The 23089-nt window shown below is 39.0% G+C and overlaps 2 non-coding genes across 2 annotated transcripts; both read right to left on the bottom strand.

Moving 5' to 3' along the window:
- Positions 1 to 7090: 7090 nt before the first annotated feature.
- On the bottom strand, positions 7091 to 7198 carry LOC148581396 (small nucleolar RNA R71). The gene has a single exon (XR_015899060.1). It is a non-coding gene; the product is annotated as a small nucleolar RNA R71 (small nucleolar RNA).
- Positions 7199 to 20462: 13264 nt separating this feature from the next.
- LOC148581395 (small nucleolar RNA R71) lies at positions 20463 to 20570 on the bottom strand. The gene has a single exon (XR_015899003.1). It is a non-coding gene; the product is annotated as a small nucleolar RNA R71 (small nucleolar RNA).
- Between the last annotated feature and the right edge of the window lie 2519 nt (positions 20571 to 23089).

Below are 23089 nucleotides of genomic sequence, written 5' to 3'. Positions count from 1 at the left end.
GGCCAGCCGTGTTTCATTGCGCGATGGTCTAAACGGTATAGCGTTAACCTGGAATTGTCGAGCACCATTGCCGGAATGCGGAGGTGGAGGCACTCTAGCACGTCGCTGTGCACTAGAAGTATTTGCACCCGCATCATGTGTTCCATCCGTGTGCTTGGTGCACGAATTGTGAATCACACTTTTCACAATTCGTACCACTAACCATCAAGTGCAGTGGGTCGTCCAAGTAATACCTTACGTGAGTAAGGTCGAATCCCATGGAGATTGTTGGTTTGAAGCAATCTCTGGTTATCTTGTAAATCTCAGTTAGGAGGTCAATTATAATTATCAGTTGACTTGCAAATGAACAAGGGAACATAAAATAAATACTTGGTATGCAGTAATGGAGAATATGTTGGAGTTTTGGAGATGCTTTGTCTTCTGAATCTCTGCTTTTTCCCTGTCTTCTTCTTCACGCACGCAAGGTTCCTCCTATGGCAAGCTGTGTGTTGATGGATCACCGTTGTCAATGGTTACCATCCGTCCTCTCAGTGAAAAAGGTCCAGGTGCGCTGTCACCGCACGGCTAATCATCTGTCGGTTCTTGATCATGTCAGAATAGGATCCATTGATCCTTTTGCGTCTGTCACTACGCCCAACACTCACGAGTTTGAAGCTCGTCACAGTCATTCAATCCCTGAATTCTACTCGGAATACCACAGACAAGGTTTAGACTTTTCGGATTCTCAAGAATGCTGCCAATGGATTCTAGCTTATACCACGAAGATTCTGATTAAGGAATCCAAGAGATATTCATTCAATCGAAAGTAGAACGGAGGTGGTTGTCAGGCACACGTTCATAGGTTGAGAATGGTGATGACTGTCACGGATCATCACATCCATCATATTGAAGTGCGAATGAACATCTTAGATAGAAACAAGCGTGTTTGAATAGAAAACAGAAATAGTTGCATTAATTCATCGAAACACAGTAGAGCTCCTCACCCCCAACAATGGAGTTTAGAGACTCATGCCGTCAGAGATTACAAAGTTCAGATCTAAAATGTCATGAGATACAAAATAAATCTCTAAAAGTTGTTTAAATACTAAACTAGTAACCTAGGTTTACAGAAAATGAGTAAACTATGATAGATAGCGCAAAAATCTACTTCTGGGGCCCACTTGGTGTGTGCTAGGGCTGAGATTTAAGCTTCTCACGTGCCTGGGCTGTTTTAGGCGTTCAACGCCAGGTTGTAACCTGTTTCTGGCGTTGAACTCCAACTTGTAACTTGTTTCTGGTGCTAGACGCCAGACTACAACATGGAATTGTTGTTGAACACCAGTTTACGTCATCTATCCTTGAGCAAAGTATGGACTATTATATATTGCTGGAAAGCCCTGGATGTCGACTTTCCAACGCAATTGAGAACGCACCATTTGGAGTTCTGTAGCTCCAGAAAATCTACTTTGAGTGCAGGGAGGTCAGAATCCAACAGCATCACCAGTCCTTTTTCAGCCTGAATAAGATTTTTGCTCAGCTCCCTCAATTTCAGCCAGAAAATACCTGAAATCATAGAAAAACACACAAACTCATAGTAAAGTCCAAAAACGTGATTTTTAATTAAAAAATAATAAAAATATACTAAAAACTAACTAAATCATACTAAAAACTAAGTAAAAACAATGCCAAAAAGCGTATAAATTATCCGCTCATCACAACATCAAACTTAAATTGTTGCTTGTCCCCAAGCAACTAAAAACAAAGTAGGATAAAAAGAAGAGAATATACAATGAATTCCAAAAACATCTATGAAGATCAGTGTTAATTAGATGAGCGGGGCTATTAGCTTTTTGCTTCTGAACAGTTTTGGCATCTCACTTTATCCTTTGAAGTTCAGAATGGTTGGCATCTATAGGAACTCAGTATTTAGATAGTGTTATTGATTCTCTTAGTTCAGTATGTTGATTCTTGAACACAGCTACTTTATGAGTCTTGGTCGTGGCCCTAAGCACTCTGTTTTCCAGTATTACCACCGGATACATACATGCCACAGACACATAACTGGGTGAACCTTTTCAGATTGTGACTCAACTTTGCTAAAGTCCCCAATTAGAGGTGTCCAGGGTTCTTAAGTACACTCTATTTTTTTTGCTTTAGACCTCGACTTTAAGCGCTCAGTCTCAAGTTTTCACTTGACACCTTCACGCCACAAGCACATGGTTAGGGACAGCTTGGTTTAGCCGCTAAGGCTAGGATTTTATTCCTTTAGGTCCTCCTATCCACTGATGCTCAAAGCCTTGGATCCTTTTTATTACCCTTGCCTTTTGGTTTTAAGGGCTACTGGCTTTTTGCTCTTGCCTTTTGGTTTAAAGAGCTTTTGGCTTTTTCTGCTTGCTTTTTCTTTTTCTTGCTCTCTTTTTTTTTCACATTTTTTTTCTGCAAGCTTTGTTCTTCACTACTTTTTCTTGCTTCAAGAATCATTTTTATGATTTTTTAGATTATCAAATAACATTTTTCCTTTTTCATCATTCTTTCAAGAGCCAACAATTTTAACATTCATAAACAACAAATTCAAAAGACATATGCACTGTTCAAGCATTCATTCAGAAAACAAAAAGTATTGCCACCACATCAAAATAATTAAACTATTTTAAAATCCGAAATTCATGTACTTCTTTTTCTTTTTCAGAAAACAATTTTCATTTAAGAAAGGTGATGGATTCATAGGACATTCATATCTTTAAGACATAGACACTTAGATACTAGTAAATGAAAAATAGGAAAATAAGAACAAGGAGATTAAGGAATGGGTCCACCTTTATGAGGGTGGCATCTTCCTCTTCTTGAAGAACCAATGGTGCTCTTGAGCTCCTCTATGTCTCTTCCTTGCCTTTGTTGCTCTTTCCTCATAGCTCTTTGATCTGCAGTCAATTGCTCTACCACTGAATTATGGAAAAACAAAAGCAATGCTTTTACCACACCAAACTTAAAAAGTTTGCTCGTCCTCGAGCAACAGAAGAAAGAAGTGGAGAAGATGGAGGAGATGGAAGTGTGTGAATGGGTGGGTTTGGGAGGGAAATGGTTTGAATTTGAATGGTGAGGTAGGTGGGTGATGAGCGGATAATTTATACGCTTTTTGGCATTGTTTTTAGTATGTTTTTAGTAGAATCTAGTTACTTTTAGGGATGTTTTCATTAGTTTTTATGTTAAATTCATATTTCTGGACTTTACTATGAGTTTGTGTGTTTTTTTGTGATTTTAGGTATTTTCTGGCTGAAATTGAGGGACTTGAGCAAAAATCAGATTCAGAGGTTGAGGAAGGACTGCTAATGCTGTTGGATTCTAACCTCCCTGCACTCAAAGTGGATTTTCTGGAGTTACAGAACTCAAAATGGCGCGCTTCCAATTGCGTTGGAAAGTAGACATCCAGGGCTTTCCAGAAATGATTAATAGTCCATACTTTGACCGAGTTTAGATGACGTAAAAAGGCATTGAACACCAGTTCTATGCTGCTATTTGGAGTTAAACGCCAGAAACAAGTCACAAACCAGAGTTGAACGCCAGAAGTACGTTACAGCCTGGCGTTCAACTCCAGAAAGAGCCTCTGCACGTGTAACATTCAAGCTCAGCCCAAGCACACACCAAGGGGGCCGGAAGTGGATTTATACATCAATTACTTACTTCTGTAAACCCTAGTAGCTAGTTTATTATAAATAGGACTTTTTACTATTGTATTAGACATCTTGGAACATCTTATGATCTTCGGATTCATCTTTGATCACGTTTTGGGGGCTGGTCATTCGGCCATGCCTGAACCTTTCACTTATGTATTTTCAACGGTAGAGTTTCTACACTCCATAGATTAAGGTGTGGAGCTCTGCTGTTCCTCAAAGATTAATGCAAAGTACTACTATTTTTCTATTCAATTCAACCTATTCCGCTTCTAAGATATTTATTCACACTTCAACCTGAATGTGATGAACGTGACAATCATCATCATTCCCTATGAACGCGTGCCTGACAACCACTTCCGTTCTACTTTAGATTGAATGAGTATCTCTTGGATCTCTTAATCAGAATCTTCGTGGTGTAAGCTAGATTGATGGCGGCATTCATGAGAATCCGGAAAGTCTAAACCTTGTCTGTCGTATTCCGATTAGGATTCAGGGACTGAATGACTGTGACGAGCTTCAAACTCGCGAGTGCTGGGTGTAGTGACAGACGCAAAAGGAGGGTGAATCCTATTCCAGTATGATCGAGAACCTCAGATGATTAGCCGTGCTGTGACAGAGCATTTGGACCATTTTCACAAGAGGATGGGATGTAGCCATTGACAACGGTGATGCCCTTACATAAAGCCAGCCATGGAAAGGAGTAAGATTGATTGGATGAAGACAGCAGGAAAGCAGAGGTTCAGAGGAACGACTGCATCTCTATACGCTTATCTGAAATTCTAACCAATGAATTACATAAGTATTTCTATCCTTATTTTCTATCTATTATTTATTTTCGAAAACTCCATAACTATTTTATATCCGCCTGACTGAGATTTACAAGGTGACCGTAGCTTGCTTCATACCAACAATCTCCGTGGGATCGACCCTTACTCACGTAAGGTTTATTCCTTGGACGACCCAGTGCACTTGCTGGTTAGTTGTATCGAAGTTGTGAATGAAAAATGATTTACTAAGATGTGCGTACAGAGTTTCTGGCGCCGTTGCCTGAGATCACAATTTCGTGCACCAAATTTTTGGCGCCGTTGCCGGGGATTGTTCGAGTTTGAACAACTGACGGTTCATCTTGTTGCTCAGATTAGGTAATTTTCTTTTTGTTTTATTTTCAAAAATTTTTTTCAAAAATTTCTCTTTTGTTTTCGAAAAAAAAAATTTAAAATAAAATATTTTCAAAAATATATTTTTCTTCAGAATTTTTAAGAATGAATTCTAGTGTTTCATGAAGCATGTTGAAGCCTGGCTGGCTGTAAAGCCATGTCTAATTCTTTTGGGTAGGGCATGTCAAGCGTGTCATGTCTGAGTTACATACTAAAGCTTGGCTGGTTATTAAGCCATGCCTGACCCTTTGATTGGAGCTTTAGCTTAAAGAGCATAAGATTCCTGGAATTCATATTAAAAATTTTGGAATCCTTATTTTTCTCTTTCAAAATGATTTTTGAAAAAAATTAAAAGAAAATACAAAAAAATCATAAAATCATAAAAATCAAAAAAATATTTCATGTTTCTTGTTTGAGTCTTGAGTCAAGTTGAAAGTTTGGTGTCAATTGTATATTCATCTTGCATTTTTCGAAAAAGTTCATGCATTCATGGTGTTCTTCATGATCTTCAAGTTGTTCTTGATAAGTCTTCTTGTTTGATCTTGATGTTTTCATGTTTTGTGTCTTTTCTTGTTTTTCATATGCATTCTTGCATCCATAAAGTCTAAACATGAAAGATTTCTAAGTTTGGTGTCTTGCATGTTTTCTTTGCATTAAAAATTTTCAAAAATAAATTCTTGATGTTCATCATGACATTCAAAGTATTCTTGGTGTTCATCTTGACATTCATAGCATTCTTGCATGCATTCATTGTTTTGATCTAAAATTTCCATGCATTGAGCATTTTTAGTGTTTTTCTCTCTCATCATAAAAAAATTCAAAAATCAAAAAAATATCTTTCCCTTTTTCTCTCTCAAAATTTCGAAAATTAGATTTGACTTTTTCAAAAATTTTTAAAATTTAGTTGTTTCTTATGAGTCAAATCAAATTTTCAATTTAAAAATCTTATCTTTTTCAAAATCTTTTTCAAAAATCAAATCTTTTTCATTTTTCTTAGTTATTTTCGAAAATTTTAAAAATATTTTTCAAAAATCTTTTTCTTATCTTTATCACATAATTTTCGAAAATAACATCATCAATTAATGTTTTGATTAAAAAATTTTAAGTTTGTTACTTGTTAAGAAAGATTCAAACTTTAAGTTCTAGAATCATATCTTGTGATTTCTTGTGAGTCAAGTCATTAATTGTGATTTAAAAAATAAAATCTTTTTCAAAAATTAATTTCAATCATATCTTCTCAAAAATATCTTCTTATCTTATCTTTTTCAAAATTTGATTTTAAAATATCTTTTCTAACTTCTTATCTTCTTATCTTTTCAAAATTGATTTTCAAAATTTGTTTCAACTAACTAACTAACTTTTTGTTTGTTTTTTATCTTTTTCAAAACTACCTAACTAACTCCATCTCTCTCTAATTTTCAAAAATATCTTCCCTCTTTTTCAAAATTTCTTTTTAATTAACTAATTATTTTAATTTTTTATTTTTATTTTCGAAAAATCACTAACCTTTTTCAAAAACTATTTTCGAAAATCACTAACTCTTTTTCAAAAATAATTTTCGAAAATTCTCCTTCTCTCTCATCTCCTTCCATTTATTTATTCATCTACTAACACTTCATCTCACCCAAATTCGAACCCCCTCTTCCATCTGTGTTCGAATTTTTTCTTCTACTCACACAGGAACCTCTATACTGTGGTAAAAAGGACCCCTATTATTATTATTATTTTTCTGTCCCTCTTTTTCATATGAGCAAGAGCAAAGACAAGAATATTCTTGTTGAAGCATATCCAGAACCTGAAAGAACTCTGAAAAGGAAACTAAGAGAAGCTAAAATACAACAATCCAGAGACAACCTTTCAGAAATTTTCGAACAAGAAGAGGAGATGGCAGCCGAAAATAATAATAATGCAAGGAGAATGCTTGGTGACTTTACTGCACCTAATTCCAATTTACATGGAAGAAGCATCTCCATTCCTGCCATTGGAGCAAACAATTTTGAGCTAAAACTTCAATTAGTTTCTCTGATGCAGCAGAACTGCAAGTTTCATGGACTTCCATCTGAAGATCCTTTTCAGTTCTTAACTGAATTCTTGCAGATATGTGATACTGTTAAGACTAATGGAGTAGATCCTGAAGTTTACAGGCTCATGCTTTTCCCTTTTGCTGTAAGAGACAGAGCTAGAATATGGTTGGACTCTCAACCTAAGGATAGCATGAACTCTTGGGATAAGCTGGTCAAGGCTTTCTTAGCCAAGTTCTTTCCTCCTCAAAAGCTGAGTAAGCTTAGAGTGGACGTTCAGACCTTCAGACAGAAAGAAGGTGAATCCCTCTATGAAGCTTGGGAGAAATACAAAGGACTGACCAAAAAGTATCCTTCTGACATGCTTTTAGAATGGACCATCCTGGATATATTCTATGATGGTCTGTCTGAATTAGCTAAGATGTCATTGGATACTTCTGCAGGTGGATCCATTCACCTAAAGAAAACGCCTGCAGAAGCTCAAGAGCTCATTGACATGGTTGCTAATAACCAGTTCATGTACACTTCTGAAAGGAATCCTGTGAATAATGGGACGCCTATGAAGAAGGGAGTTCTTGAAATTGATACTCTGAATGCTATATTGGCTCAGAATAAAATATTGACTCAGCAAGTCAATATGATTTCTCAGAGTCTGAATGGAATGCAAGCTGCATCCAACAGTACTCAAGAGGCATATTCTGAAGAAGAAGCGTATGATCCTGAAAACCCTGCAATAGCAGAGGTAAATTACTTAGGTGAACCTTATGGAAACACCTATAACTCATCATGGAGAAATCATCCAAATTTCTCATGGAAGGATCAAAAGCCTCAACAAGGCTTTAATAATGGTGGAAGAAATAGGTTTAACAATAGTAAACCTTTTCCATTATCCACTCAGCAACAGACAGAGAACTCTGAACAAAATACCTCTAATTTAGCAAACTTAGTCTCTGATCTATCCAAGGCCACTGTAAGTTTCATGAATGAAACAAGATCCTCCATTAGAAATTTGGAGGCACAAGTGGGCCAGCTGAGTAAAAGGATCACTGAAATCCCTCCTAGTACTCTCCCAAGCAATACAGAAGAAAATCCAAAAGGAGAGTGCAAGGCCATTGAGATGATCACCATGGCCGAACTTGTAAGGGAAGGAGAGGACGTGAATCCTAAGGAGGAAGACCTCCTAGGACGCCCAGTGATCAATAAGGAGCTTTCCTCTGAGGAACCAAAGGAATCTGAGACTCATCTAGAGACCAAAGAGATTCCATTAAACCTCCTTATGCCATTCATGAGCTCTGATGAGTATTCCTCTTCTGAAGAGAATGAGGATGTTACTGAAGAGCAAGCTGCCAAGTTTCTTGGTGCAATCATGAAGCTGAATGCCAAATTATTTGGTATTGAGACTTGGGAAGATGAACCTCCCTTGTTCACCAATGAACTAAGTGATCTGGATCAACTGACATTGCTTCAGAAGAAACAGGATCCTGGAAAGTTCGTAATACCTTGTACCATAGGCAACATGATATTTGAAAAGGCTCTATGTGACCTTGGTTCAGGGATAAACCTCATGCCCCTCTCTGTAATAGAGAAACTGGGAATCTTTGGGGTGCAAGCTGCTAAAATCTCATTAGAGATGGTAGACAATTCAAGAAAGCAGGCTTATGGACAAGTAGAGGACGTGTTAGTAAAGGTTGAAGGCCTTTACATCCCTGCTGATCTCATAGTCTTGGATACAGGGAAGAATGAGGATGAATTCATCATCCTTGGAAGACCCTTCCTAGCCACAGCAAGAGCTGTGATTGATGTTGATAGAGGTGAATTAGTCCTTCAATTGAATGAGGACTCCCTTGTGTTTAAAACTCAAGGACATCCTTCTGTAAACATGGAGAGGAAGCATAAAAAGCTTCTCTCAAAACAGAGTCAACCAGAGCCCCCACAGTCAAACTCTAAGTTTGGTGTTGGGAGGCCACAACCAAACTCTAAGTTTGGTGTTGAACTCCCATATCCAAACTCTAAGTTTGGTGTTGGGAAGTCTCAACAATGCTCTGAACATCTGTGAAGCTCCATGAGAGCCCACTGTCAAGCTATTGACTTTAAAGAAGCGCATGTTGGGAGGCAACCCAACTTTTATTTAATTATATTTTTATCAGTTATATGTCTTTGTAGGTACATGATCATGTGGAGTCACAAAATAAATAAAAAAATTGAAAACAGAATTAAAAACAGCAGAAGAAAAATCACACTCTGGAGGAAGACCTTACTGGCGTTTAAACGCCAGTAAGAAGCATCTGGCTGGCGTTCAATGCCAGAACAGAGCATGGTTCTGGCGCTGAACGCCCAAAATGGGCAGCATCAGGGCGTTTGAACGCCAGAATTGCACCCTGGAGAAGAGCTGGCGCTGAACGCCCAGAACAAGCATGGTTCTGGCGTTCAACGCCAGAAATGGGCAACAAATGGGCGTTCAACGCCCAGAACAAGCACCAATCTGGCGCTGAACGCCCAGAATTGCGTGCAAGGGCATTTTGCATGCCTAATTTGGTGCAAGGTTGTAAATCCTTGAACACCTCAGGATCTGTGGACCCCACAGGATCCCCACCTACCTCCACTCACTTCTTCTCACTCCTCTTTCACACAATCCCATAAACACTCTTCCCCAAAACTCTTCACCAATCACCTCAATCTCTCTTCCCTATCACCACTTCACCACTCACATCCATCCAATCTTCCCCATAAACCTACCTCATAAACTCCACCTACCTTCAAAATTCAAAATCAATTTCCCACCCAACCCCACCCTAAATGGCCGAACCTAACACCCTCTCCCCCCACTATATAAACCCCTCCATTCTTCTTCAAATTCACACAACACACCCCTCTATACCCCTCTTGGCTGAAACACATCTTCCCCCTCTCCTCCATAATTTCTTCTTCTTCTTCATCTCTTCTTTCTTCTCTTGCTCGAGGGCGAGCAATATTTTAAGTTTGGTGTGGTAAAAGCATAAGCTTTTTGTTTTTCCATTACCATTGATGGCACCTAAGACTGGAGAATCCTCTAGAAAAGGGAAAGGAAAGACAAAAGCTTCCACCTCCGAGTCATGGGAGATGGAAAGATTCATCTCCAAAGCTCATCAAGACCACTTCTATGATGTTGTGGCCAAGAAGAAGGTGATCCCCGAGGTCCCTTTCAAGCTCAAGAAGGATGAGTATCCGGAGATCCGACATAAAATCCAAAGAAGAGGTTGGGAAGTTCTAACAAACCCCATCCAACAAGTCGGCATCCTAATGGTTCAAGAGTTCTATGTCAATGCATGGATCACTAGGAACCATGATCAAAGTAAGAACCCAAACCCAAAGAATTATCTCACTATGGTTCGGGAAAAATACTTAGATTTTAGTCCGAAAAATGTGAGGTTGGCGTTTAACTTGCCTATGATGCAAGGAGATGCACACCCCTACACTAGAAGGGTCAACTTTAATCAAAGGTTGGACCAAGTCCTCATGGACATATATGTGGAAGGAGCTCAATGGAAGATTGACTCCAAAGGCAAGCCGGTTCAACTAAGAAGACTGGACCTCAAGCCTGTGGCTAGAGGATGGTTGGAGTTCATCCAACGCTCCATCATCCCCACTAGCAACCGATCTGAAGTTACTGTGGATCGGGCCATCATGATTCATAGCATCATGATTGGAGAGGAAGTAGAAGTTCATGAAGTCATCTCCCTTGAACTCTACAAAATAGCCGAAAAGCCCTTTCCTGGGGCAAGGCTAGCTTTTCCTCATCTTATCTGCCATCTATGTTACTCAGCTGGAGCTTCCATAGAAGAAGACATTTCCATTGGGGAAGAGAAACCCATCACTAAGAAAAGGATGGAGCAAGCAAGAGAGCCCATTCATGGATCTCAAGAGATGCATGAAGCTCATCACCATGAGATCCCGGAGATGCCTCAATTGCATTTGCCTCCACAAAACTATTGGGAGCAAATCAACACCTCCCTAGGAAAATTAAGTTCCAACATGGGACAATTAAGGGTGGAACATCAAGAGCACTCCATCATCCTTCATGAAATAAGAGAAGATCAAAAAGCAATGAGGGAGGAGCAACAAAGACAAGGAAGAGACATAGAAGAGCTCAAGGACATCATTGGTTTCTCAAGGAGAAAACGTCACCATCACTAAGGTGGACTCATTCCTTGTTCTTGCATTCTCTGTTTTTCGTTTTCTCTATGTTAAGTGCTTATCCATGTTTGTGTCTTCATTACATGATCATTAGTATTTAGTAACTTTGTCTTAAAGTTATGAATGTCCTATGAATCCATCACCTTTCTTAAATGAAAAATGTTTTAATTCAAAAGAACAAGAAGTACATGAGTTTCGAATTTATCCTTGAACTTAGTTTAATTATATTGATGTGGTGACAATACTTTTTGTTTTCTGAATGAATGCTTAAACAGTGCATATGTCTTTTGAAGTTGTTGTTTAAGAATGTTAAATATGTTGGCTCTTGAAGGAATGATGATAAGGAGACATGTTATTTGATAATCTGAAAAATCATAAAAATGATTCTTGAAGCAAGAAAAAGCAGCACAGAACAAAGCTTGCAGAAAAAAAAAGAGAAAAAAATATAGGCGAAAAAAAAAAGAAAAAGCAAGCAGAAAAAGCCAAAAGCTCTTAAAACCAAGAGGTAAGAGCAAAAAGCCAATAACCCTTAAAATCAAAAGGCAAAGGTAAATAAAAAGGATCCCAAGGCTTTGAGCATCAGTGGATAGGAGGGCCTAAAGGAATAAAATCCTGGCCTAAGCGGCTAAACCAAGTTGTCCCTAACCATGTGCTTGTGGCGTGAAGGTGTCAAGTGAAAACTTGAGACTGAGCGGTTAAAGTCAAGGTCTAAAGCAAAAGAAGAGTGTGCTTAAGAACCCTGGACACCTCTAATTGGGGACTTTAGCAAAGCTGAGTCACAATCTGAAAAGGTTCACCCAATTATGTGTCTGTGGCATTTATGTATCCGGTGGTAATACTGGAAAACAAAGTGCTTAGGGCCACGGCCAAGACTCATAAAATAGCTGTGTTCAAGAATCATCATACTGAACTAGGAGAATCAATAACACTATCTGAACTCTGAGTTCCTATAGAAGCCAATCATTCTGAACTTCAATGGATAAAGTGAGATGCCAAAACTATTCAAGAGGAAAAAAGCTACAAGTCCCGCTCATTTAATTGGAGCTATGTTTCATTGATAGTTTGGAATTTATAGTATATTCTCTTCTTTTTATCCTATTTGATTTTCAGTTGCTTGGGGACAAGCAACAATTTAAGTTTGGTGTTGTGATGAGCGGATAATTTATACGCTTTTTGGCATTGTTTTTAGTATATTTTTAGTAGAATCTAGTTACTTTTAGGGATGTTTTCATTAGTTTTTATGTTAAATTCACATTTCTGGACTTTACTATGAGTTTGTGTGTTTTTCTGTGATTTCAAGTATTTTCTGGCTGAAATTGAGGGACTTGAGCAAAAATCAGATTCAGAGGTTGAAGAAGGACTGCTGATGCTGTTGGATTCTGACCTCCCTGTACTCAAAGTGGATTTTCTGAAGCTACAGAACTCAAAATGGCGCTCTTTCAATTGCGTTAGAAAGTAGACATCCAGGGCTTTCCAGCAATGATTAATAGTCCATACTTTGACCGAGTTTAGACGACGTAAAAGGGCATTGAATGCCAGTTCTACGCTGCTGTCTGGAGTTAAACGCCAGAAACAAGTCACAAATCAGAGTTGAACGCCAGAAGTACGTTACAACCTGGCGTTCAACTCCAGAAAGAGCCTCTGCACGTGTAACATTCAAGCTCAGCACAAGCACACACCAGGTGGGGCCCGAAAGTGGATTTATACATCAATTACTTACTTCTGTAAACCCTAGTAGCTAGTTTATTATAAATAGGACTTTTTACTATTGTATTAGACATCTTGGAACATCTTATGATCTTCGGATCATCTTTGATCACGTTTTGGGGGCTGGCCATTCGGCCATGCCTAAACCTTTCACTTATGTATTTTCAACGCTAGAGTTTCTACACTCCATAGATTAAGGTGTGGAGCTCTGCTGTTCCTCAAAGATTAATGCAAAGTACTACTGTTTTTCTATTCAATTCAACCTATTCCGCTTCTAAGATATTTATTCGCACTTCAACCTGAATGTGATGAACGTGACAATCATCATCATTCCCTATGAACGCGTGCCTGACAACCACTTCCGTTCTACTTTAGATTGAATGAGTATCTCTTGGATCTCTTAATCAGAATCTTCGTGGTGTAAGCTAGATTGATGGCGGCATTCATGAGATTCCGGAAAGTCTAAACCTTGTCTGTGGTATTCCGAGTAGGATTCAGGGATTGAATGACTGTGACGAGCTTCAAACTCGCGAGTGCTGGGCGTAGTGACAGACGCAAAAGGAGGGTGAATCCTATTCCAGTATGATCGAGAACCTAAGATGATTAGCCGTGCTGTGACAGAGCATTTGGAACATTTTCACAAGAGGATGGGATGTAGCCTTTGACAACGGTGATGCCCTTACATAAAGCCAGCCATGGAAAGGAGTAAGATTGATTGGATGAAGACAGCAGGAAAGCAGAGGTTCAGAGGAACGATTGCATCTCTATACGCTTATCTGAAATTCTAACCAATGAATTACATAAGTATTTCTATCCTTATTTTCTATCTATTATTTATTTTCGAAAACTCCATAACTATTTTATATCCGCCTGACTGAGATTTACAAGGTGACCATAGCTTGCTTCATACCAACAATCTCCGTGGGATCGACCCTTACTCACGTAAGGTTTATTACTTGGACGACCCAGTGCACTTGTTGGTTAGTTGTATCGAAGTTGTGAATGAAAAACGATTTACTAAGATGTGCGTACAGAGTTTCTGGCGTCGTTGCCTGAGATCACAATTTCGTGCACCAGTGGGGATCCTGTGGGGTCCACAGATCCAGTGGGGTCAAGGATTTAGCATCCCTGCTCCAATTAGGCGTACAAAATGCCCTTACTGTGCAATCCTGGCGTTTAACGCCAGACTGCTGCCTGTTTCTGGCGTTAAACGCCCAAATGTAGCCTGTTTCTGTCGTTTAACGCCAGACTGATGCTTGTTTCTGGCGTTAAACGCCAGACAGATGCTTGTTTCTGGCGTTTAAATGCCAGAATGATCTTCCTCCAGGGTGTGCTATTTTTCATGCTGTTTTTCATTCTGTTTTTTATTTTCCATTTTTTTTGTGACTTCACATGATCATCAACCTAAAGAAAACATAAAATAGCCATGGAAAATAAATAGATATAATTAAATAACATTAGGTTGCCTCCCAACAAGCGCTTCTTTAATGTCAATAGCTTGACAGTGGGCTCTCATGGAGCCTCACAGATAATCAGAGCAAGGTTGGGACCTCCCAACACCAAACTTAGAGTTTGAATGTGGGGGTTCAACACCAAACTTAGAGTTTGGTTGTGGCTTCCCAACACCAAACTTAGAGTTTGACTATGGGGGATTTGGTTGACTCTGCAGTGAGAGAAGCTTTTCATGCTTCTTCTCCATGGTTACAGAAGGAGAACCTTGTGTCTTATAGTTTGCAATGTCTGCAAACCACAAAGCTTCCTAAATAGCAAACAATTGCTCATCCGGAAAGGTTTCAGAGATCTCAGTAGGAGGGAGGGATGCTCCTGCAACTGGTTCTATCCGGGACAGGTGATCAGCTACTTAATTCTCTGTTTCTTTTCTGTCTCTTATTTCTATATCAAACTCTTGCAGAAGCAACACCCATCTTATGAGCCTGGGCTTTGAATCCTGCTTTGTGAGTAGATATTTAAGAGCAGCATGGTTAGTATACACAATCACTTTTGATCCTACTAAGTAGGATCTAAACTTGTCAATGGCATAAACCACTGCAAGTAATTCTTTTTCTGTGGTTGTGTAATTTTTCTGGGCATCATTTAAAACACTGCTAGCATAATAAATGACATGCAAAAGCTTATTATGCCTCTGTCCCAATACTGCACCAATGGTATGGTCACTGGCATCACACATTAGTTCGAAGGGTAATGTCCAGTCTGGTACAGAAATAACTAGTGCTGTGACCAGCTTAGCTTTCAGGGTCTCAAAAGGCATCCTTCTGTAGGCAAACACTCCAGAAGGACATGTGAATGCTGTTTTCTCTTGGTCCTGAGGATCTACTGCAATTTGGTTGTAACCTGAATAGCCATCCAAAAAGCAGTAATATTCATGACCTGCTAGTCTCTCTAGCATCTGGTCTATGAATGGTAAAGGAAAATGATCCTTCCTGGTGGCTGTATTGAGCCTTCTATAGTCAATACACATACGCCACCCTGTAACTGTTCTTGTAAGAACCAGTTCATTTTTTTCATTATGAACCACTGTCATTCCTCCCTTCTTAGGGACAACATGGACAGGGCTCACCCAGGGGCTATCAGAAATAGGATAGATAATCCCAGCCTCTAGTAACTTAGTGACCTCTTTCTGCACCACCTCCTTCATGGCGGGATTTAGCCGCCTCTGTCGTTGAACCACTGGCTTAGCATCATCCTCCAATAGGATCTTGTGCATGCATCTGGCTGGGCTAATGCCCTTAAGATCACTTATGCACCACCCAAGAGCTGTCTTGTGTGTCCTTAGCACCTGAATTAGTGCTTTCTCTTCCTGTGGCCCTAAAGCAGAGCTTATGATTACAGGAAAAGTGTCATCTTCTCCCAGAAATGCATATTTCAGGAATGGTGGTAGTGGTTTGAGCTTGGGTTTAGGAGGTTTCTCCTCTTCTTGAGGAGTTTTCAGAGGTTCTTTTATTTCCTCTGGTTCCTCCAGATCAGGCTGAACATCTTTAAAAATGTCCTCTAGCTCTGATTCGAGACTCTCAGTCATATGGACCTCTTCCACCAGGGAGTCAATAATATCAACGCCCAGGCAGTCGTCTGTTGTGTCTGGATGTTGCATAGCTTTGACAACATTCAACTTAAACTCATCTTCATTGACTCTCAGGGTTATCTCCCCTTTTTGGACGTCAATGAAGGTTCGTCCAGTTGCTAGGAATGGTCTTCCTAGAATGAGAGTTGCACTCTTGTGCTCCTCCATTTCCAGCATTACAAAGTCAGTAGGGAAGGCAAATGGCCCAACCTTGACAATCATGTCCTCAATTATGCCTGATGGGTATTTAATGGAGCCATCAGCAAGTTGAAGACAGATCCAGGTTGGTTTGACCTCTTCAGTCAAGACAAGCTTTCTGATAGTGGATGCAGGGATTAGGTTGATGCTTACCCCAATATCACATAGAGCTATCTTGGTGCAGTTACCCTCTAATATGCATGGTATCATAAAGCTCCCGGGATCTTTAAGCTTTTCTGAGAAGCTTTTCAGAATGACTGCACTGCATTCTTCAGTGAGGAGAACTCTTTCAGTTTCTCTCCAATCCTTCTTATGACTCAAGATATCTTTCATGAACTTGGCATAAGAGGGTATTTGCTCAAGTGCCTCTTGATGAGCGGATAATTTATACGCTTTTTGACATTGTTTTTAGTATGTTTTTAGTAGGATCTAGTTACTTTTAGGGATGTTTTTAATAGATTTTGTGTTAAATTTACATTTCTGGACTTTACTATGAGTTTGTGTGTTTTTCTGTGATTTCAGGTATTTTCTGGCTGAAATTGAGGGACTTGAGCAGAAATCAGATTCAGAGGTTGAAAAAGGACTGCTGATGCTGTTGGATTCTGACCTCCCTGCACTCAAAGTGGATTTTCTGGAGCTACAGAACTCGAAATGGCGCGCTTCCAATTGCGTTGGAAAGTAGACATCCAGGGCTTTCCAGCAATATATAATAGTCCATACTTTGGCCAAGAATGGACGACGTAAACTGGCGTTCAACGCCAGCTTTCTAACCAAATCTGGCGTCCAGCGCCAGAAAAGGATCCAAAACCAGAGTTGAACGCCCAAACTGGCACAAAAACTGGCGTTCAACTCCACAATTGGCCTCTGCACGTGCAACACTTAAGCTCAGCCCAAACACACACCAAGTGGGCCCCGGAAGTGGATTTATACATCAAATACTTACTCATGTAAACCCTAGTAGCTAGTTTATTATAAATAGGACCTCTTACTATTGTATTAGGCATCTTTGGATTACCTTATGATCCTTTGATCACGTTTTGGGGGCTGGCCATCTCGGCCATGCCTGGACCTTTCACTTATGTATTTTTAACGGTAGAGTTTCTACACTCCATAGATTAAGGTGTGGAGCTCTGCTGTTCCTCAAAGATTAATGCAAGTACTACTGTTTTCTATTCAATTCATCTTATTTCGCTTCTAAGATATCCATTCGCACCCAAGAACGTGATGAAGGTGATGATTATGTGTGACGCTCATCACCATCTCCCCTATGAACACGTGCCTGACAAACACTTCCGTTCTACATGAAATAAGCTAGAATGAATATCTCTTAGATCTCTTAACCGGAATCTTCATGGCGTAAGCTAGAATGATGGCGGCATTCAAGAGAATCCGGAAGGTCTAAACCTTGTCTGTGGTATTCTGAGTAGGATTCGATGAATGAATGATTGTGACGAGCTCCTAACTCGCGATTGCAGGGCGTTAGTGACAGACGCAAAAGGATAGTAAATCCTATTCCAGCATGATCGAGAACCGACAGATGAATAGCCGTGCCGTGACAGGGTGCGTGAGCATATTATTCACTGAGAGGATAAGATGAAGCCATTGGCAAGGGTGATGCCTCCAGACGATTAGCCGTGCCGTGACAGAGCACTGGATCATTTTCCCGAGAGATGACCGAAAGTAGCCATTGACAGTGGTGATGTATCACATAAAGCTAGCCATGGAAAGGAGTGAGACTGATTGGATGAAGATAGTAGGAAAGCAGAGGTTCAGAGGAAAGAAAAGCATCTCCATTCGCTTATCTGAAATTCCTACCAATGATTTACATAAGTATCTCTATCCCTATTTTATTGTATAATATTCGAAAACACCATTATCACTTTATATCTGCCTGACTGAGATTTACAAGGTGACCATAGCTTGCTTCATACCAACAATCTCCGTGGGATTCGACCCTTACTCACGTAAGGTATTACTTGGACGACCCAGTGCACTTGCTGGTTAGTTGTATCGAAGTTGTGACAAATTATGAATGTGACATCACAATTTCGTGCACCAAGTTTTTGGCGCCGTTGCCGGGGATTGTTCGAGTTTGGACAACTGACGGTTCATCTTGTTGCTCAGATTAGGTAATTTTCTTTTTGTTTTCTTTTCAAAAATTTTTCAAAAATATTTCAAAATTTTCTCACTTGTTTTCGAAAAAAAAAATGTTTTCAAAAATATTATTTTTCTTCAAAATTTTTAAGAATGAATTCTAGTGTTTCATGAAGCATGTTGAAGCCTATCTGGCTGTAAAGCCATACCCAAACTACTTTGGGATTGGCATTCAACTAATCACTCCAGTCCATGTAATTATATGCTAAAGCTTAGCTAGCTATTAAGCCATGTCTGACCCTTTGATTGGAGCTTTAAGACTAACATGGCGAGATTCCTGGAATTCATATTAAAAATTTTGAAATCCTTATTTTTGTTTTTCAAATAATTTTCGAAAAAAAAATACAAAAAAAAATTAGAAAATCATAAAAATCAAAAACATTTTGTGTTTCTTGTTTGAGTCTTGAGTCATGTTATAAGTTTGGTGTCAAATGCATGTGCATCTTGCATTTTTTGAAAATTTCATGCATTCATAGTGTTCTTCATGATCTTCAAGTTGTTCTTTGTCAGTCTTCTTGTTTGATCTTGATGTTTTCCTTGTTTTGTGTCTTTTCTTGTTTTACATGTACATTTTTTATTTATTAGAGTCTAAACATGAAAGATTTCTAAGTTTGGTGTCTTGCATGTTTTCTTTGCATTAAAAAATCTTTTCAAAAATATGTTCTTGATGTTCATCATGATATTCACGGTGTTCTTGGTGTTCATCTTGACATTCATAGCATTCTTGCACACATTCATAGTTTTGATCTAAAATTGCCATGCATTGCATTATTTTTCTTGTTTTTCTCTCTCATCATAAAAATTCAAAAATAAAAAAAAATATCTTTCCCTTTTTCTCTCATCAAATTCGAAAATTTGGATTGACTTTTTCAAAAATTTTTAAAATCAAGTTGTTTCTTATGAGTCAAATCAAATTTTCAATTTGAAAATCTTATCTTTTTCAAAATCTTTTTCAAAAAAAATCAAATCTTTTTCAAAATTATTAGTTATTTCCGAAAATTCCAAAAATATTTTTCAAAAATCTTTTTCTTATTTTTATATAAAATTTTCGAAAATAACTAATCAATTAATATTTTGATTCAAAAATTTCAAGTTTGTTACTTGCTTGTTAAGAAAGATTCAAACTTTGAGTTCTAGAATCATATCTTGTGATTTCTTGTGAATCAAGTCATTAATTGTGATTTTAAAAATCAAATCTTTTTCAAAAACTAATTTCTATCATATCTTTTCAAAAATATCTTCTTATCTTATCTTTTTCAAAAATATCTTTTCAAAATATCTTTTCAAAATATCTTTTCTAACTTCCTAACTTCTTATCTTTTCAAAATTGGTTTTCAAAATTTGTTTCAACTAACTAACTAACTTTTTGTTTGTTTCTTAACTTTTTCAAAACCACCTAACTAATTCTCTCTTTCTAATTTTCGAAAATATATTCCCTCTTTTTCAAAATTTCTTTTTAATTAACTAATTATTTTTAATTTTTATTTTTTATTTCAAAAAAATTTTCGAAAAAAAATACTAAACATTTTTCAAAAACTATTTTCAAAAATCACTAACTCTTTTTCAAAATAATTTTCGAAAAATTTCCCTCCCCCATCTTACTCTATTTATTCATTCATATCCTAACATCTCATCTCACATCTCTAGCCTCCTCACAATTGTGTTTCTTCCATTATATTACATTCTTTGTCTCCCCCTCTTCTTCTACTCACACAGGGATCCCTATACTATGGAATAAAGGATCTCTATTATTGTTATTATTTTTCTGTGCATTCTTCTTTGTCATATGAGCAGGAGCAAGGATAAGAACATTCTTGTGGAAGCAGATCCAGAACCTGAAAGGACTCTGAAGAGAAAATTAAGAGAAGCTAAAATACAACAATCCAGAGATAACCTTTCAGAAATTTTCGAACAGGCAGAGGAGATGGCAGCCGAAAATAATAATAATGTAAGGAAGATGCTTGGTGACTTTACTGCACCTAATTCCAATTTACATAGAAGAAGCATCTCCATTCCTGCCATTGGAGCAAACAACTTTGAGCTGAAACCTCAATTAGTTTCTCTGATGCAGCAGAACTGCAAGTTTCATGGACTTCCATCCGAAGATCCTTTTCAGTTCTTAACTGAATTCTTGTAGATATGTGATACTGTTAAGACTAATGGAGTAGATCCTGAAGTCTACAGATTCATGCTTTTCCCTTTTGCTGTAAGAGACAGAGCTAGATTATGGTTGGATTCTCAACCCAAAGACAGCCTGAACTCTTGGGATAAGCTAGTCACGGCTTTCTTAGCCAAGTACTTTCCTCCTCAAAAGCTGAGCAAGCTTAGAGCTGATGTTCAAACCTTCAGACAGAAAGAAGGTGAATCTCTCTATGAAGCTTGGGAAAGATACAAACAGTTGACCAAAAAGTGTCCTTCTGACATGCTTTCAGAATGGACCATCCTGGATATATTCTATGATGGTCTGTCTGAGTTATCTAAGATGTCATTGGATACTTCTGCAGGTGGATCCATTCACCTAAAGAAAATGCCTGCAGAAGCTCAAGAACTCATTGACATGGTCGCTAATAACCAGTTCATGTACACTTCTGAAAGGAATCCTGTGAGTAATGGGACGCCTATGAAGAAGGGAGTTCTTGAGGTTGATACTCTGAATGCCATATTGGCTCAGAATAAAATATTGACTCAGCAAGTCAATATGATCTCTCAGAGTCTGCATGGAATGCAAGCTGCATCCAACAGTACTCAAGAGGCATCTTCTGAAGAAGAAGCTTACGATCCTGAAAACCCTGCAATAGCAGAGGTAAATTATTTAGGTGAACCTTATGGAAACACCTATAACTCATCATGGAGAAATCATCCAAATTTCTCATGGAAGGATCAAAAGCCTCAACAAGGCTTTAATAATGGTGGAAGAAACAGGTTTAGCAATAGCAAACCTTTTCCATCATCCACTCAGCAACAGACAGAGAACTCTGAACAAAATGCTTCTAATTTAGCAAATCTAGTCTCTGATCTATCTAAGGCCACTATATGTTTCATGAATGAAACAAGGTCTTCCATTAGAAATCTGGAAGCACATGTGGGCCAGCTGAGTAAAAGGATTACTGAAATCCCTCCTAGTACTCTCCCAAGCAATACAGAAGAGAATCCAAAAGGAGAGTGCAAGGCCATTGACATAAGCATCATGGCCGAACCTGTGAGGAGAGGAGAGGACGTGAATCCCAAGGAGGAAGACCTCCTGGGACGTCCAGTGGTCAATAAGGAGCTTCCCTCTGAGGAACCAAAGGACTCTGGGGCCCATCTAGAGACCATAGAGATCCCATTGAACCTCCTTATGCCCTTCATGAGCTCTGATGAGTATTCCTCTTCTGAAGAGAATGAGGATGTTACTGAAGAGAAAACTGCCAAGTTTCTTGGTGCAATCATGAAGCTAAATGCCAAATTATTTGGCATTGATACTTGGGAAGTTGAACCTCCCTTGTTCATCAATGAACTAAGTGATCTGGATCAACTGACATTGCCTTAGAAGAGACAGGATCCTGGAAAGTTCATAATACCCTGTACCATAGGCACCATGATCTTTAAGGCTCTGTGTGACCTTGGTTCAGGAATAAACCTCATGCCCCTCTCTGTAATAGAGAAACTGAGAATCTATGGGGTGCAAGCTGCTAAAATCTCATTAGAGATGGCAGACAGCTCAAGAAAACAGGCTTATGGACAAGTAGAGGACGTGTTAGTAAAGGTTGAAGGCCTTTACATCCCTGCTGATTTCATAGTCCTGGATACTGGAAAGGAAGAGGATGAATCCATCATCCTAGGAAGACCTTTCCTGGCCACAGCAAGAGCTGTGATTGATGTTGACAGAGGTGAAATATTCCTTCAATGGAATGAGAATTCCCTTGTGTTTAAAACTCAAGGATCTCCCTCTGCAACCATGGAGAGGAAGCAGAAAAAGCTTCTCTCCAAGCAGAGTCAACCAGAGCCCCCACAGTCAAACTCCAAGTTTGGTGTTGGGAGGCCACAACCAAACTCTAAGTTTGGTGTTGAACTCCCATATCCAAACTCTAAGTTTGGTGTTGGAGAGTCTCAACAAAGCTCTGCACATCTGTGAGGCTCCATGAGAGCCCACTGTCAAGCTATTGACATTAAAGAAGCGCTTGTTGGGAGGCAACCCAATGTTTATTTATCTAACTATATTTTTCTTAGTTATGTGTCTTTATAGGTTCATGATCATGAGGAGTCACAAAATAAATATAAAAATTGAAAACGGAATCAAAAACAGCAGAAGAAAAATCACACCCTGGAGGAGCATCTGTCTGGCGTTCAAACGCCAGAACAGAGCATAGTTCTGGCGCTGAACGCCCAGAATGGGAGCATCCTGGCGCTGAACACCCAGAACAAGCATGGTTCTGGCGTTCAACGCCAGAAATGGCAGCAAAGGGGCGTTGAACGCCCAAAATGGGCACCAACCTGGTGCTGAACGCCCAGAGTTGTGTGCAAGGGCATTTTACATGCCTAAATTGGTGCAGGGATGTAAATGCCTTGACACCTCAGGATCTGTGGACCCCACAGGATCATCTCAGGATCTGTGGACCCCACAGGATCCCCACCTACCTCATCATCTCTCTTTCCATTCATGATCATCCCTTCTTTTTTTTGCATTTACCACTCACATCCATACACCCACTACCTTCAAAAATTCAACATCTCTCTCCCACCCAATCCCACCCATATGGCCGAATACACACTCCCATCCATCTCCTCCATATCTTCTTCTTATTCTTCTATTCTTTCTTCTTTTGCTCGAGGGCGAGCAACATTCTAAGTTTGGTGTGGTAAAAGCATAGCTTTTTTGTTTTTTCCATAACCATTGATGGTACCTAAGGCCAGAGAAACCTCTAGAAAGAGGAAAGGGAAGACAAAAGCTTCCATCAAGGGTCTATA

Source organism: Arachis ipaensis, chromosome B10 (genome assembly GCF_059453495.1).
Source record: "Arachis ipaensis isolate K30076 ecotype BB chromosome B10, ASM5945349v1, whole genome shotgun sequence".
Taxonomy (NCBI): Eukaryota; Viridiplantae; Streptophyta; class Magnoliopsida; order Fabales; family Fabaceae; genus Arachis; species Arachis ipaensis.
The sequence above is the reverse complement of the archived record's forward strand: the minus strand, read 5'-3'. Positions and strand labels throughout refer to the sequence as shown.